We start from the raw sequence: 17,763 nt of genomic DNA, 5'->3' as shown, positions 1-17,763 counted from the left end.
AAAACAGTATAATTCAGGTTAATTATAAAGTTACTATTTAGAAAATACTGTGTCTGGGGCACAGTACCTTCCTGAAGTTAGGCTTCTACCTTCCTGAAGTTATGCTTTATGTTTCTGTCACTATATTATGTAATTTGACTTCATCACCCACCAGTGTGACCAGACCACCTGCTCAAATGGCTTAGTACCATCAACTGGGAATAGACGCGAGTTCACTCAACCTATCATTTTCTTTTGGCAGTATTCTTGTTCAAAGGACGTGCAACCAAGTTAAAGGAAACTTTAACCAGATTAAAAAGTTTTCCACTTCATTACTGTTTGTGGGACTTAGCTGGTGCAGAATATCTCCAGTCTTCACTATATAAAGGGTATACTACAATGGTATTCAATTGTAACAAAAGATCTTGAGGTTTATCACTGGCATAATAATGTGGTACATAAATACAAGTATTCAAAATTTTGACACTTCTTTCTGGTGATTTCACCAATAAGCATTTGTAGTTTAATTAAATAAATAACAAAGACTTGCAAATAAATAGCTCCTTTCATGACTCCAGGACATCCCTAAACCCCATGCAGCCGATAAAATACTTTGAAGTACAGTCATTGTGGATTGATGGACTGTTTCCACATCAGTTCCAGTCTGAGACTAGGCACCATAACTAGCCTAAAGCTAAGTTGTTCTCTGATACTTTCCCCTTCACACTGACACATCCCAGATCTACACATCATTTTAAAAAATTTAAATAAAACATTTCTATCCTTACACTTTTAGTCATCACTTAAGTCTCTTACTACATCCTTGCAAGAGCAAGTCCAGCTGAGTTAAATCGTATTCACATGAAGTACACATATAAAAAGCTAAGATTCTGTCTTTAAAATAACCAATTAAGTAATAATTAATACAGTCTGGGCTAACGGCCCCTTGCCAAACAGGTTATGAATGAATTCAAGGAACTCTGATACATGATACTTTGGCTGGCTTTAGGTCTTACAAGTTTCCTATCTTTCCCCAGATGCAGCTCCTCAAACAATACTGTAGCCAGCTATACAAACTGAGTTGCACAAGTGGAAATATTAAGATGAACATTAATTAATTTAGTTTGATAGAACTGCATTTATACAATTAGGAAAAAGTGAGGACTGCAGATGCTGAAGATTAGAGTCGAGAGTGTGGTGCTCGAAAAGCACAGCAGTTCAGGTAGCATCTGAGGAGCAGGAGAGTTGATGCTTCGGGCAAAAGCCCTTCATCAGGAAACTTCAATGAACAGGAAACTAGAAGGGCTTTTGCACGAAACATCGATTCTCCTGCTCCTCGGATGCTGCCTGACCTGCCGTGCTGTGCCAGCACCACACTCTCAACTGCATTTATACAATGCCTTATGACATTATCAATGTTTCTGAACAATGTGTTTCTGAATTTATTTGAAGTGAAGTCACCTATGGCTACAGTACAAAATCCTCAGTGAAAGGCCATACTGGATTTTGGATATCTCTGGATTTTAGATCAGGTGGCTCAGACTGTGAATACTTCAGGTTAAGCTAGGTTGGGTGGGGTCCAGTGTGGGCTGAAGCAGTACACAGAGCCACTAACTAGTCTGGAGTCACACATGCAATGCAAGACCCAGCCAAGTGTCCAGTTGTCTTTTTTAAAAAAAGTTTTACTCTATTAAAATTGACGTGAAAAGTGTCAGGTTTTTCGACAATTAGATTTGAGGTACTCTATATGTATTCTGGTTTTGGTAGTGTTCGTTGAAGGCAGAATGTTAGCAGGACAGAGAAAATACCCTGTAATCCTTCAAAAACATCACAATATAATCTTTACCATTGACCTGATCAAGTCAGGGCCTTGGGTTTCATGGAAGGATAGCACATCCAATGTCATAGCAATTCCTTCAGAGCTCGACTAAAATGTTAGGGTTTGACCTCAACCATGTGACACAGCACAAGAATTCTCACAGCAGTCAAGTTGAATAATTTGCTTGATCAAAAGACTTATTTAGAAGCAATAACACTAACCATAGCCACTTCTTTCTATGGATTAAGATTTATATCTAAATTAATCCTCATTCTTGAGATATTGTTGAGAATTCAGGCACATTATTAATATCTAAACTAGAAAGTCATTTGAGACAATAATATCCAACCAGGCTCTGGAACATACAACGTGCTATGGTATAAACTCTGGAACATACAACGTGCTATGGTATAAACTCAATGGGATTACAGTCTTGAAAGGGAAAATAATGTGAAAGCTAAAGAGGAAAAAGACACCGCAAAATCAATTTTACAGTAAATAGGGCGGGATTTAGTGAAAAGAAACTGTAGAATTATTTTGTACCATCTATCTATTCAGAAAGAAAGTAATCATTAATACTGCAACCAGCTGGACGCTTTGCACATTTCGCGTATTTGCTGTTCAGTTGTGGGTTCCCTAGACCAGTGTGTCAGCTCCCCACCATTGCAGGAACTCACTTATTTACTCCAACAGCAAATCTGTTGACCCTTGAAATGTGGATCTCTGCTGTGTCTGGGTTTTTTTTTAAAAACCTTCAAAATGCACTCACAAAGCATTTACAAATTAGCAGAAAGTTGGAGGGCAGACTCTCTGCATCGTTCTGTATTTTTTTCAAGAATCAGGCAGTTCTTTGCCTGTTCAAAAGAAGCAAATTGTTTTCCAAAGCAAAATGGACAATGTTCAACATCAAGTTGGTCATTCAAGAATGGCAATAATAATACAATTTCAGCACACAATATTACCTCAATTGCTTTGGAGACAAAATCATTAAGTGCATAACAAATCCTTTTCTTGGGATGAGAAATATGGGGAAATCAGAAATACATATCAATCCTACATTAGTCTAGACAAGATGGGGGTAAAGGGATGTTGGGTTGCTAATTTAGATCCAGCTCTTGATTAAATTAGGTATGGTTGCCGGAAAAGCTAAATTAAGATCGAGGGGAGGGGGGAAAAAAGCAATGATGCAACGTGGCTCGCCTCCATTTGGATTAAGTAGCCCTTGCAGCAGTTATGAAGATCACAAATGGCAGCTTTTCCTCGTGCTGCAGATGTGGAAGTATGACCACACGGTGTAGGGAAACGTGCAGATTCCAACATCGCCCTGGGTCAGAAAGACGTGAACAGCACTGGGGAGGGGAGGCAGTGAGGCTGCCACGTACTCCAGTTCCCTATCCTCTCCCCCCCCCCTCCAATCTCCATCCCCCTCATTACCACAACCCAGAATAGATCCTTAGAAAAACTCTTCCGAATCAAAACCAGTGGCCCACCGTTACACAGCATGCCATTGTGGGCATAAGTTTGCAAGATAAAATGTTAAAGTTACATTTAATTCCTATCTAAAAGGCAAGAGCAAAATGCAATTCAACAGCCTCGCGGTTGAATACCTTTCCTCTACCGTAATGAAATGCTGGAAATGTTTGCAAAGTATCCCTACCCCACAACCCACGCTTTTTTTAAAAAAGAAAGTTGGCTGAAAAATGCAGATTAAACAAGCTTCTTTTTGCTTGGAGTTATTCTCGTCTCTTTTTTTTGGTTTGATATTTGGGGCTATCTTGGGACGTCACGCGATGTTCGGGACTGGGTGTTGAAGCGCAACTCCCGAGCCTGTCCTCAAACTAGACAAGAACTTTCTTTCCTTTTTTTGGTGGAAACAAAATCACTGACGTCGCGCTGGGAGAGGCCAAACTCAAAGACGCTGAAAGGCGAACCTCAGTCAGAGCCCGAGTCAGGGGTTATTTAATGGGAAGCAAACAGAGAAGGGGGTGGGGAAAAGAGACAGAGAGAGATGGGGCTGCAGAGAAAATGTTGAGAATTTTACCTGTTCAAGCGGCAGATGCTGTGAAGAGGGTGCTGTGGGGTAACACACCAGCTCGCTGAACACTCACTCACTAACAGCTTTTACACTGAACCTCTGCATGAGACTGTGGGAGGGAGCTCCTCACTCTGTCCAAATAATTAACCCATTCCCATACTTCCCAGAGAGAGAGAGAGAGAAAGAGAAACAATCTTTCCTCTGGCTTGACTGATGTGTTGCCCACAAGAATAAAAGCAGAGAATGCTAGGCAGGTCTGGCAACATCTATGTGGAGAGGGACAGCACAGTCAAGGATTCAGGGCTCTGGGTCTTGGTCAGAGCTCTGGATTTTAAGTTTCCAGGCCGTTCAAACTGGGTAACAGGAACTGCACAGTTTCTCCTCAGATTGTTTTCGAATCAAGTTCATTGGAAGTTAGAAGAATGACAGAAGACCTTATTAGAGTGATAGAGTTATACAGCAAGGAAATAGACCTTATGGCCCAACTCATCCATGCTGACCAGATATCCCAAATTGATCTAGTCTCACTTGCTAACATTTGGCCCAGATCCTGCTAAACCCTTCTTTTTCATATACCCAACCAGATGCATTTTAAAATGTTGCAATTGTACCAACTTCAACCACTTTCTCTGGCATAGAGTGGTGCTGGAAAAGTACAGCAGGTCAGGCAGCAACTGAGGAGCAGGAAAATCGATGTTTCCGGCAAAAAGCCTGATGAAGGGCTTTTGCATGAAACGTTGATTTTCCTGCTCCTCGGTTGCTGCCTGACCTGCTGTGCTTTTCCAGCACCACTCTAATCTAGACTCTGATCTCAGCATCTATAGTCCTCACTTTTGCCCACTTCCTCTGGCAACTCATTCCATACATGCACCACCATCTGTGTGAAAACATTGCCCCTTTAAGTCATTTTTATATCTTTCCCCTCACCTTAAAACCTATGCCCTCTAGTTTTGATCTCTCCAATCCTGGGAAAATGACCTTGTCTATTCACCCTACCCATTCTCCTCATGATTTTATAAACTTCCACAAGGTCACTCCTCAGCCTCCGATCCGGGGAAAATAGCCCCAGCCTATTCAGCCCCTCCCTTTAGCTCCAACCCCGGCAACATCCTTGTAAATCTTCTCTGAAGCCTTTAAGGTTGAACAACATATTTTCTATAGCAGTGAGACCAGAACTGAATGCAGTATTCCAAAAGTGGCCCACCCAAAGTTCTATATTGAAACAGACAAGATTCTTACATGAGGTTAAGAATGTCGCTAATGAGAGGTTCTTTCCCCCATAAGCCAGAGATGAGGAGGAATTTCTTCTCTCGGAAGTTAATGAATTGTATGAATTCCTCACCCAGAGACAATAGAAGCTGGGTTATTACGTATATTTAAGACTGAGTAGACAGATTTCTAATCATGAAGGGGTAGCAACAGTGGGGGGAAGAAAGGCAGGGACACGGAGTTGAGGATGATCAGATCAGCCATGATCTCAGTGAATGGTAGTAGACTCGATGGGCTGAATGGCCCATTTCTACTCTTACATTTCATGATCCAGCATTGACTACTTACGGTCATAGAGCTGGACAGCATGGAAATAGACCCTCCTGTTCATTTCATCTACACCGACCAGACATTCAAATTAATCTAGTCCCATTTGCAAGCATTTGACCCATATCCCCCTTAACCTTTCCTATTCAGATACCCATCAAGAAGCCTTTTGAATATTGTAATTGTACCCACCTACATGGGCAGCACGGTGGCACAGTGGTTAGCACTGCTGCCTCACAGCGCCAGAGACCCGGGATCAATTCCCGCCTCAGGCGACTGACTGCGTGGAGTTTGCACATTCTCCCCGTATCTGCGTAGGTTTCCTCCAGGTGCTCTGGTTTCCTCCCACAGTCCAAAAACGTGCAGGTCAGGTGAATTGGCAGTGATAAATTGCCCCTAGTGTTAGGTGAAGGGGCGATTGTAGGGGAGTGGGTCTGGGTGCGTTGCACTTCGGCGGGTTGGCATGGACTTGTTGGGCTGGGGGGCCTGTTTCCACACTGTAGGTAATCTAATCTAGACATGACTTCCTCTGGCAACTCATTCCATACATGCATCACCCTCTGGATGAAAAGGTTACCCCTCAGGTCCTTTTAAATCTTTCCCCTCTCACCTTAAACCTATGCCCTCTAGTTTCGGATTCGCCTGTCCTGGGGAAAAGACCTTGGCTATTCCCCCTATTGTGCCCCTCAGATTTTACAAACTTCTATAAGGTCATCCCTCAGCCTCCAACACTCCAGGGAATATAGCCCCAATCTATACAGCCTCTCGCTATAGCTCTCCAACTCTGGCAACATCCTAATAAATCTTTTCCAGATCCTTTCAAGTTTCACATCTTTCTATAGCAGGGAGATCAGAATTGAATATAGTATTTCAAAAGTGGCCTAACCAATGTCCTGTACAGCGGCAGCATGACCTCCTAACTCGTATACTCAATGCACTGACCAATAAAGGCAAGCGTACCAAACGCCTTCTTCACTATCCAAACTACCTGCGACTCCACTTTCAAGGAGATATGAACCTCCATTCCAAGGTCTCTTTGTTCAGCAACACTCCCTAGGACCTTACCATTAAGTCCTGCCCTGGATTTGCCTTTCCAAAATGTAGTATCTCACATTTATCTAAATTAAACCCCATCTGCCACTCCTCAGCCCATTGGCCCATATGATCAAGATCCCGTTGTACTCTGAGGTAACCTTCTTCGCTGTCCACTACACCTCCAATTTTGGTGTCACCTGCAAACTTACTAGCTATACCTCCTATATTCACATGCAAATCATTTATATAAAGGATGAAAAGTGGTGGACCCAGCGCCGATCCTTGTGGCACACCACTGGTCACAGGTCTCCAGTCTGAAACCCTCCACCACCACCCTCTGTCTTCTACTTTCAAACCAGTTCTGTATCCAAATGGCTAGTTCTCCCTGTACTCCATGAGATCTAACCTTGCTAACCAGTCTACCATGAGGAACCTTATCAACTGCATTACTGAAGTCCATATAAAATCACGTCCACTGCTCTGCTCTCATTAATCCTCTTCATTAATTCTTCAAAAAAAAAACTCAATCAATAAAGTTGGTCAATGAAAATTTTACAGTTGATTGTTTTTTTGACAGCTTCAGCAGCTTATTAATTTTTTTGGAAGTCCTGTTGGAATTCCTTCGTATACACCCTTCTGGGCTGAGGGAGATAGCTGGATGATATTGGATTTCCAACTTAACATTATCATGTTATATCTACATAAATGGGGTCACTTGGAATTATGTCACAAACAGGTTGCCCATCACACGAATCTTCTGTTTTTAAGAGTTCCTTCGAGACGTCAATGGGCAATAACAGTTTGATTTGGTCAGGCAAGTCAGTTATATTTCATTACTGAATTATTGCATATTTGGATTCCTCAGCTCAGCCTTCTTGCCTCTGAGCCACACAACAACTGGGGTATCCTGAGACTTTGAATGCATGCAATGAGAAACATTTTCTTTTTATAAAAGGGCCTACCAAGGGATATGTAGAAATACATATTAAGAATCAAGAAATAGCAGCATTATTAATTATTCAGCTTTCAAAAATTAGCCTGAACATAAACTCAAGTATTTCAGCCCAGAAATCTGCAGCATATGTAAATATCAGTACTGTACGTGTAATGAAAACATTAACACACAGTACAAGATACAAGAGGCATATTCTAGAATCCTTCAGGAAGCCAGAAATGGAGCAGACAAAGTCTACTGGTTGAGGTCTGATAAATATTTTGAAGACGTACTCGAAGAAAACAGGAAGACCATGAACATGAGACCAATATTCTTTGAAAGAAAATGAAGCACAAACTGAAGAATTCTAGCCCAACAGTCAGGAAAATGTTCATAAATTAAATCTCAGAAAACAGTCAAAGCTGATGGAGCAACAGGAGGTTATGTATTACACAATTGTTACTTCTTTCCAAAGGTAATTTAAGTTGATAAATCTGGTAAATATTATTTGAAATTGTTTTAGATTAGATTTCCTACAGTGTGGAAACAGGCCCTTTGGCCCAACAAGTCCACACCGACCCTCCGAAGAGTAACCCACCCAGACCCATTCCCCTAACCTATATTTACCCCTGACTAACGCACCTAACACTATGAGCAGTTTAACGTGGCCAACTCACCTAAACTGCACAACTTTGGATTGTGGGAGGAAACCCACACAGACAGTTGCCCGAGGTGGGACTCGAACCTAGGTCCCTGGCGCTGTGAGGCAGCAGTACTAACCACTGAGCCACCGTGCTGCCAGATTTCCACGAGGTATTCAGTGAGATGCTTCAAATGAGGTTGTAAACCTATCAGAGCTACGTGGAACCAACCACAGATTAGGTTATGCTGCAGAAAATTGGCTTTGGAGCAGGAAGCACAAAGCAATAAACAGAAAGCAAAACTGTTTGAGGACTGGGCCAGTTACACAGGGTACTGTGCAACTCACAGGGCATTCATTGTTCAGGGCACTGAACTATTCACATCTATACTAATACATTAAAAACACATGACACACAGCCATACTGCAGTCGCTCTCCATTATCGATGTAAAACTATTAAAATAGTGGATGAATCTCACCCAAAACCTAAAATTGAGAAGCACGTTCCCCCCATTGATAATTTCTCCAAGCTAACTGCCACATAAGTTGGCCTGTACCAGCCAATACTAATAATTCAATTATGTAAACAGTGTATCACTTGACTTACAGTGAGCAATACCAAAGGTGATCTGATAGTTAGAGAAAGCAAGAGAGGGATAGGACCTTCTTGGAGGATTGTAGGGTTATGTGCTTAATTAATCAAGTATCCAAGAGATTGACACAGGTCAAAGACTAACCAAATCTACTTCACTTGCAATGATAGGAAGATTGGATGAGCAGTTTGTGCAAAATAGCAACTTAACCTTGAATTACCATTAGTAAATCAGGTGTAACTAACATTCTGTATTCTGGAGTATGCATTAGACATTGAAGTTTGCAGCTTATATTGTTTAAAATTAAATTCACATAGGAGTTTCTGACAAAGCCAATATTTATAGTTCATTCCAAATTATCTTTGAGATGGTGGACGCGATACTGATCAACGATAAGTGAAGTTGGGCCAAGCATTTTAGGGCAAAGGGCGTGTTGACCTCAAATTAAAATGGTTCTGAAGTTAAAAATAAAGCATGACATAACCTGCAATTCCCATTTGTCATGGCTAGCTTCTAGTTAACTAGTCAGAATCACGTACTAGTACTCATTTACCTGGACGTGCACCAGAGATCAAAACCAATAATAAGTAACAACTTGTACTTATGTAGCAACTTTAAGATAGTAAAACCTTTCAAATCATTTCACATGAATGCAATTAGCCACAAAGAATTGAACGAAAGGAGATGTCAGGACATGTGACCAAATCATGGGTCAATGAGATAGGTTTTACATCACACTTGATCTCACATCACAATGAGAAGAGAGCTTGCAAGGTTAAGGGAGGAATTTCCTGATTTAGGACTTAGACAGCAAATGGACTGACCAAGGAAGGGAGCATCACCTCAGAACTATATCAATGCACAGCTCGCAGTGTGTTGTAGAACAGAAGGAGGTAACCGAGATAGGAGGTAATGAAGCATGGAAGGACTTAACTAAGAAAAATAAATCCTGGCCAGTTCACTGGGGAGACTCCCACCTAGTCCAATATGGAAACATCCTCCTGGCTTATATGCTCAAGTCTTTGGAATGGTTTAAACTCAAAGATCTGTGTCTCAGTGGAAGGGGAGTTTATTAAGAGTTCTAAAGTATTTCACATTACTGCCATATATGCAGAATTAAGGCAGAGTAGGTACAATCTTTACAAATAAGGGAGTGAAAGTTAGCATCCATGATCTTACTGAATAATGAAACAGGTTTGAGGGGCCAAATAGCTGACTTCTCTGAATTCGTATGTTAATTTACCTAAGTAACAGATAATCAGTCAAACAGACACATAAAAGTTGACTACTGACTTTAGGCCGAATATCTATTCATTTTTCACATACCTCATGCATTAGTCCCTCTCCGCTCTTCAGACAAATAAAACCAAACTCTTGGTGACTCACCCAACCACCCACCGGTGACATCACATAACAGTGAGAGTGTGTTTGAGTATGAGAAACATGGGCTGGAAACAGTTGTACTAAACTTAAATAAGAGTCATTACAAAGAAATGATGGCAAAGTTGCTGGTGGGGACTGGAAAGGAGTACATCAGAAAAGACAGTTGACCAACAACGGCAGATGCTTAAAAATATAGTTCCTGACTCACATTAAAATTTATCCTAGTGAGGAGAAGCACTCTAAGAATGGATACATTAACCATGAATAACCAAAGGAGTAAATGATAGTACTGCATCATATTATAAGACAAGGTTAGTGATAAGCTAAAAAGTCATAAGAGTTGTTTAATGTGGAAACAGCCTTCTCGGTTAACTCAACCATACTGACCAGATATTCTAAAATAATCGAGTCCCATTTGCCAGAATTTGGCCCATACCCCTCTAAACCCTTCCAATTCACGTACCCATCAAGATGCCTTTTAAATGTTGTCTTTGTACCCACCCCTACCATTTCCTTTGCCAGCTCATTCCATACATGCACCACCCTGTGCAGGAACATGTTGCTCCTTTTTAAATCTCTCTCTTCTCATCTTAAACCAATGTCCTCTAGCTTTGGACTCCCCTGCCCTGGGAAAAAGACCTTGGCTATTCATCCTATCCATGATTTTGTAAAGTTCTATAAGGCCTCCAATGCTTCAGGGGAAAAAAAGCCACAAACTATTCTGCTTCTCCCTCTAGCTCAAATCCTCCACTCCTGGCAACATTGTTATAAGTCTTTTCTGAACCCTTTCAAATTTAACCACATCTTTCCTATATACAGCAGGGAGATTGGAAGTGTTTCAAAAACCAACAAAAGATGACTAACAAAGAAAAGGGAGAAAATAAACTTTGATGGCAAACTGGCAAGAAATACAAAGCAAGATAATAAGAGCTTCCTAGAGAATGAGGCAGGGGAAATAATATTGGAGAACCAGAAAATGGCAGGGGAAGTAAATAAATGTTTTCACAGAAGACACTAATACCATTCCCAAACACGAAATAATTAGGGGGTACAAAGAGTGGAAGGAAATAAAGACAATAATTATCACTATAGCAAAATGTATTAGAGAAACTAATGGGGCTAAAGGCTGATAAAGTTCCCTGGATGTGAAGGGTTGCATCCTAAGATATTAAAGGAAGTAGCTACTAGTGAATACACTGGTAACAAGCTTCCCAGAATCCTCAGATTCTGGGAAAATCCCAAATCATTGGAAAACTGCCAATGTGACATCCTTATTACAAATAGAAGACAAATGAAAAGACAGGTTACTGTAGACCAGGGCAGTTAACATTTGTAATTGGGAAAATCTTAATTTTATTTGAAGCCATTATAAAAGATGTACAGAGCAGTACATTTAGAAATGTATAAAGTCATGGATGTAGGTTTGCTCCCTCAGCAGCAAGGTTCATTTCCAGATGTTTCGTCACCTACTAGATAACATCTTCAGTGGGTCTCGGGTGAAGCTTCACTTGAGGCCCACTGAAGATGTTACCTAGTAGGGTAACGAAGCATCTGGAAATGAACCTTGCTGCTCAGCGAGCAAACCTACGTCCAAAACCTCAACCCAGTCGACAAACATTCTCAAAACTCACTATACATAAAGTCAAGGGAAAAAGTGAGGACTGCAGATGCTGGAGATCAGAGCTGTTCATTCCTGAAGAAGGGCTCATGCCCGAAACGTCGATCCTCCTGCTCCTTGGATGCTGCCTGACCTGCTGCGCTTTTCCAGCAACACATTTTCAGCATACATAAAGTCAAACAGAATCAACATGGCTTTCATGAAGGAAAAATCATGCCTGACTAATTTATTAAAATTATTTGAGAAGATAACAAATAAGATAGATAAAGGGGGAGCAGTCGATACAATATACTTCCAAACATTATTCGATAAGGTACCACACACAAGGCTACTTAAGAACACTTTGTATCGGGGTAATACATTAACATGGAAAGAGAATTGACAGACTGAAGATAGAGTGTTGGGTTAAGGAGGCGTCATCAGAATGGAACTTATAAATACTGATGTGCCAATGATTAATTACTTAATTATTATTAATGATCTGGGTGACAAAAGTGAATGCACCATCTCCAAGTTTGCAGGTGACAAAAAAGTGGGTGGGAAAGCAAAGTGTGAGAATGACAAAGAGTCTACAGAGGAAAATAAACAGGTTAAGTGACTAAAAACCTGATCGATGCTTTAATGTGATAGGAAGGATAGAGGAGCTGAATATTATTTAAATGGAGAGTGTGCACAGAAAGCTGCAGCGTAGAGGAATTTGGGAGTGCTAATGCAAAAATCACAGAAACATAGCATGAAGGTTCAGCAGGTAACATGGAAGGGAAATGGAATGTTGGCCTTCATTTCAGAGGAAATGGAACATAAAAATAGGGAAGTCTTGCTGAGACTATACAAGGCACTGGACAAATCACAGCTAGATTACTGTCAATAGTTTTGGTCCCCTTATCTAAGGTAGGATATACTGGCATTGGAGGCAGATCAGAGATGGCTCTCAGTAGATCTAGGCTGATCACAGATATGGAGAGTTCTTTTATGGGGAGAGGTTGAGTAGGTTGCGCCTAAACTCATTGGAGTTTGGAGGAAGGAAAGGGGACCTCATAAAATAACATTAAAGATTATTAGGGGGCTCAAAAGAATAGATGTATAGACATTATTTGCACTTATTAGAGAATCTAGAGCCAGTGGGCATAATCTCAGAGTTAGCAATTAACCACTTAGGACAGAGGTAGGGAGGAATTCCTTCTCCCAGACAGTAGTGAACTTGTGGAGTCCTTTACCACACAGGGCTGTTGAAGCTGGGTTATTAAGATAGCCAAAGGTTTAATCAAGGAATGTAGGGAAAAAGCAGAAAAGTGGAGATGAGGATTATAAAATCAGCCCTGATTTCATTGGATGATGGAATAGACTTGATGGATCGAATCGCCTACTTCTGCTCCTACATTTTTTAGTTTTATAGTGAAACTTGCCCTGAAATTGGTGCATATTTACTTGTTAGAATCATACAACAGCACACCAATGAAAGCAGTTGTTCAGTCCCTGCTGTCCCATATGTTCTTTTGGCACCTTTTGTGCTACATTTGGGGTTGGAATTGGCAGGTTCAGTCTCTGACATGGCAGCTCTACGAGAGCAAGGCGATAGGAAGGGATGGCTTTTAACCGATCCAAAATGCTACTTGTGTAAATGGCGATTCCATACTCTTTGAATAAAAACATAGTCTTAAAACCTTTATGTAAGTATGTACAGTAATTACTTTGATGATACACCAGTGCTATTTTGGCACAGGACTAGTACCTTGATACAGGTATCCTCCACTTTTCAAAAGTTCACTTTATGCCACTTCACTGTTACGAAAGACCTACATTAGTACCTGTTTTTGCAAACTGAAAGAAATCCGAAAAGGATTTTTGCTCTTATGGGAAAAGGCAAAATCTTTCCTATATAAATTAATGCTTCTTCGCTTTACGCCATTCCAGCTTACGAAAGGTTTCATAGGAATACTCTGCTTTCGGATAGCAGATAATGCTACTGATAATGTACAACTGATAATGCAGACATGGGAAAGGAATTATGGAAGTCCAGTAATCTTGATCCTATCCATGCTGCAGTCCCAACCTAAATCATTAGGACTAATGAATGGAGAGGTAAAGAAACAAACACATGTACAGAAAATCTCTGGAAAATACCTCAACCTCCTAAGGTAACTGGGCAACCATCAGGTTGGCCTTTCCATAGAAGCAACTAACTCTCTATCCTCACGTGGCCAACACTCTCCTTTGATAAACTCATTATTCCATTGACCAGTACAAAAGCAAAATACAATGGATGCTGGAAATCTAAACTAAAGATAGAAAAACGATGGAAATAATCAGTAGGCTTAGCAGCATCTAGGGATATAGAGAGAGAGAGGGGTAACATTTCAGATTAGTGTCAGAAAAGTTCTGACTAAAGGCCCTTGACCTACAACATTAACTCTGTTTCTTACTCTGCAATGCCGCTTGCGTTCTCGAATATTTGCACTATTTCTCATTTTTCTATCCTTTTCTCATTTCAGTTACCTCAACGATGGTTCTGTTCCTGTCATTATCTCACTGCCACCTGTACAACCATTCTGCCAAGTCACAAGACAATGTTTTTGGCAAAGTCCATTACAACTTTTAAGAATATTTCAGGATAGGATTCATTTTGCAGCATAACCATGCCAATGAAAGAAGTGAATCTGAAAGTCAGCCAAACCTTTTGAAAAGTGAAAGAAATTTTGATCATATTTCAGAATATATAGGAATGCAAGACCACTAAACTGCAACTAAAATGTTTGACATTAATGTGTAGAATATGTGATTACGATGGATTACTCCTCAGTTTGCCTGAATGAATGTTGCTCCAACAACAATCAAGAAGCTTGACACCATCTAGGCCAATTTAGCCTGCTTGATTAACACCACATCCACACACATCCACTCTCTCCACCATGACACTCAGTAGCAGCAGTGTGTACTGTTTACAAGATGCACTGCAGAAATTCACCAGGGCTCCTTTGACTGCACCTTCGAATCCTTCTAGAAGGACAAAGGCAATGGATACATGGAAATACCACCACCTACAAGTTCCTCTCCAATCCTGAAAGTGCTAGTGGGTTGAAATCCCTCTCAAACTGTGTTGTCTTTACGACAAATGGACTGGATAGGGGGTTAGTTGCATCAATGGAGGGGCCAACCTGATGATTGCCCCAGTTACCTTAGGAGGTTGAGGTATTTTCCAGAGATTTTCTGTTCATGTATTGTGTTTGTTTCTTTTCCTCTCCATTCAAAAAGGCAACTGACCATCTTCTCAAGGGAAACTCGAATGGGCCATAAAGGTGATGCTCACGTTCAATGGATATGAACAAAATTAATTGTAAGGGCAATTATAAAGGCAAAAATTGATACCTTTAGAATACACTTACCAAAGAAAGACTGGGGTATTGATGCACTAGTGAAGAGCAGGAATAATTGGACAAGGCATGGACAGAAATCTTATTGTGAAGGATGCACTTCTAACACAATCAGTCCTTCAGAACTGAAGCATCTGAAATAACTGACATAATCCACCAATGACCGTGCTAAATGCCCATAGTGTTCAGGAATATGTGGGTTAGGGGCATTAGTTGGGATAAATATAGGATATTAGGGTAGGGGAATGGGTCTGGGTGGGTTACTCTTCAGAGGGTCGGTGTGGACTTGTTGGGCCGAAAGGCCTGTTTCACTCTGTCAGGATTCTATGATTCCCTCTATGAATTCACTGCAGATCTGCCTGCCTTTTTGTGTCTCCTGATACAGAACAAGTTTATTAGAGTTCTCCCAACACGATCATACCCCGTTCACGTTTGCTCCAGGTTGTTATTGAATCTCCAGTGCAGGGTAGAACTGTGCACTTGTACAAGCTTTTATTTACAGAGATACACATTACAGCACTGCGTCTCTAAACCCAACAGCTACAGTCCAGTCTACTTCTTTAGAATTAGTTTTAATCAACCTGTCCAGATAAGTCATGATACACTTCCAGGGCTGGTAGGATTTGAACCTGGACCTCCTGGTTCAGAGATTATCTGTATATAATCCATCTAGATATAATCTTTCCTCTGAGGAAGTACCTTCAGAACCAGAGTGCCTTGATTCAATAGATTCTGTGGAGGTCAGTGCTATTGGTCCATCTTTCTTGACACTGGATTTGGAGGATCTTACAAAGAAGCTATTGCTGGTATGTTTCCAGTGCTCTGGACTGGCAGCTGTAGGTTATGCTGCCTAGGAAACCATGATGTTAGCCTTGGGTTTGAGATCCTTGTTGGGGAAAGTGAGGCCTGCAGATGCTGGAGATCAGAGTCAAGAGTGTGGTGCTAGAAAAGGACAGCAGGTCAGGCAGCATCCGAGGAGCAGGAGAATCGATGTTTCAGGCGTAAGCCCTTCATCAGGAATGGTTTGAGATCCTTGTCCTCAAACGCTGTTTTCCCAAGTCAGCCAAAGATATAACTGGCACTTTGGACACAAAGATGAACTTTGTTGCTTGTGTCCTTTGTTGAGAGGAGCCTCCCATGATATTGTAAAAGGTCCACATTTTCCAGGACCTTATCACTGATGTTAATTAAGATGGGGAGGTGATTTATCATGGAAGCTGGTTGGAAAAGGCCATTAGTTTTCTGGGTGTTTAGTGAAAAGCCAATTTCTCTCACAAATCGGAGGAGAAGCCAACAAAGACTGGAGCTTGGCTTCTGAGTGAGTACATATACAAGTATCAACTGTCTAATGAAGCTCTCTGGCTATGGTTGGAATGGTTTTGGATTGAAGGTGGCGTAGGTTAAACAGTTTCCCATCTGTTCTGTAGATTGTCTCCACGTCAATGAGTAATTTGCCAGAGTGGAGATGCAATATTACGATGAGGAAACTAAAGAGAATTGGTGCAACGTAACAGCCTTAGTTGACCCCAGTTTTCACTGAGATAGTGTTTGTATACAATGAAACATAACTCATACCCAATCAACATCTTCAGCTCGTGACAAGCAAAATTTTAGATCTGGCCATAGTTCACAAGGTTTTAGATTTAGATTAGATTACTTACAGTGTGGAAACAGGCCCTTCCGCTCAACAAGTCCACACCGACCCGCTGAAGCGCAACCCACGCATACCCCTACACTTACCCCTTTACCTAACACTACGGGCAATTTAGCATGGCCAATTCACCTGACCTGCACATCTTTGGACTGTGGGAGGAAACCGGAGCACCCGGAGGAAACCCACGCAGACACGGGGAGAATGTGCAAACTGTGAGAATGTTGTTAGCACCAATGGAGATGTGACATTTTGCATTTAATATATGTTACTCAGAAAAGTGTTCTCAGATGTTTCGCAGAGACAGAAGGAATAGCAAACACAACGCCCAGACATGTAAAGAATAAGGCAAACTTGCCTTTTTATATTTAGCTGAGAACAGCAGATTCTCACTTGAAACCTTTGACAATATTTTTCTTTTGGGGCAGCGTTAAATGATGGTGGTCTCAGGACACAGTGGATAGTATCACTGCTCTGAGCTACAAGCTCCAGGTTGGAGTCGCATCTCAGGATTTGGTGGTCAAAGAAAGAAGGTCCATTAATAACAGAATCAAAGCTGAGGATCAACCTGCAAACCCTTCCAACAAATGGGAATCGCAGGTGGTCAGAGCAGGAGATTTTCCTGGTCAGACACGTGAATGGGAAGAAAGTTGGAGTCTCTACCATCATTATTCATTGCTCTGGACTACAACGTGCGTGTGAAAATGCTTGTTATCACAGCAACTTGGACTCTGAGTGAACTATAACACATAATGATGAACTGCAAGGAACATCAAACGAGGAAGACCAGAATGAGTAACTGAGAAATAAAGAAGTGTTGTTGCAAAGAAAAAATGTGCTGCACATTCATTCCGACCTCCCACTGCATCAGGAATCTGGATCTCTTACCCTCTGACTTCACATTCTGATTAGTGATTAGGCCCATGATCCTTATTTCTACCATACCATACTCTTACTCTTTCTCTCCCTGCTGCTGACTGACTAGAATGCCCTTGGGTTTAGAAGAACAAGAGATGAACCCACAGAAAATTCTTCAGAGCATTTGACAGGCTGGACAGGCCAGTACAACATGTCATATTCCCAGACTGAGGGATCAGAAACTGAGGTGAGGAAACATTTCTTCCTGGGATTGTAAATCTTCTCGAATGCTCTATCCCATTGAGCTCAG

The 17,763-nt window shown here is 41.2% G+C and overlaps 1 protein-coding gene across 5 annotated transcripts in view; it reads right to left on the bottom strand.

The window, feature by feature from the left end:
* The window catches only part of LOC140484726 (prolyl 4-hydroxylase subunit alpha-1-like), an 82,037-nt gene that overhangs the window by 61,241 nt on the left and 3,033 nt on the right, over positions 1-17,763 (bottom strand). Inside the window, exon 1 of one of the 5 annotated variants that reach the window (XM_072583502.1) lies at positions 3,840-3,978. The exons of the other annotated variants lie outside the window; for them this stretch is intronic. The gene's annotated coding sequence lies outside the window, so the exon portion shown is untranslated. Of the gene's footprint in view, positions 1-3,839; positions 3,979-17,763 lie in introns of those variants that run through there. 5 annotated transcript variants of the gene reach the window in all.

Source organism: Chiloscyllium punctatum, chromosome 13 (assembly GCF_047496795.1).
Source record: "Chiloscyllium punctatum isolate Juve2018m chromosome 13, sChiPun1.3, whole genome shotgun sequence".
In the NCBI taxonomy this organism is placed as follows: Eukaryota; Metazoa; Chordata; class Chondrichthyes; order Orectolobiformes; family Hemiscylliidae; genus Chiloscyllium; species Chiloscyllium punctatum.
Note: the sequence above shows the minus strand (reverse complement) of the source record. Positions and strands in the feature narration are given on the sequence as shown.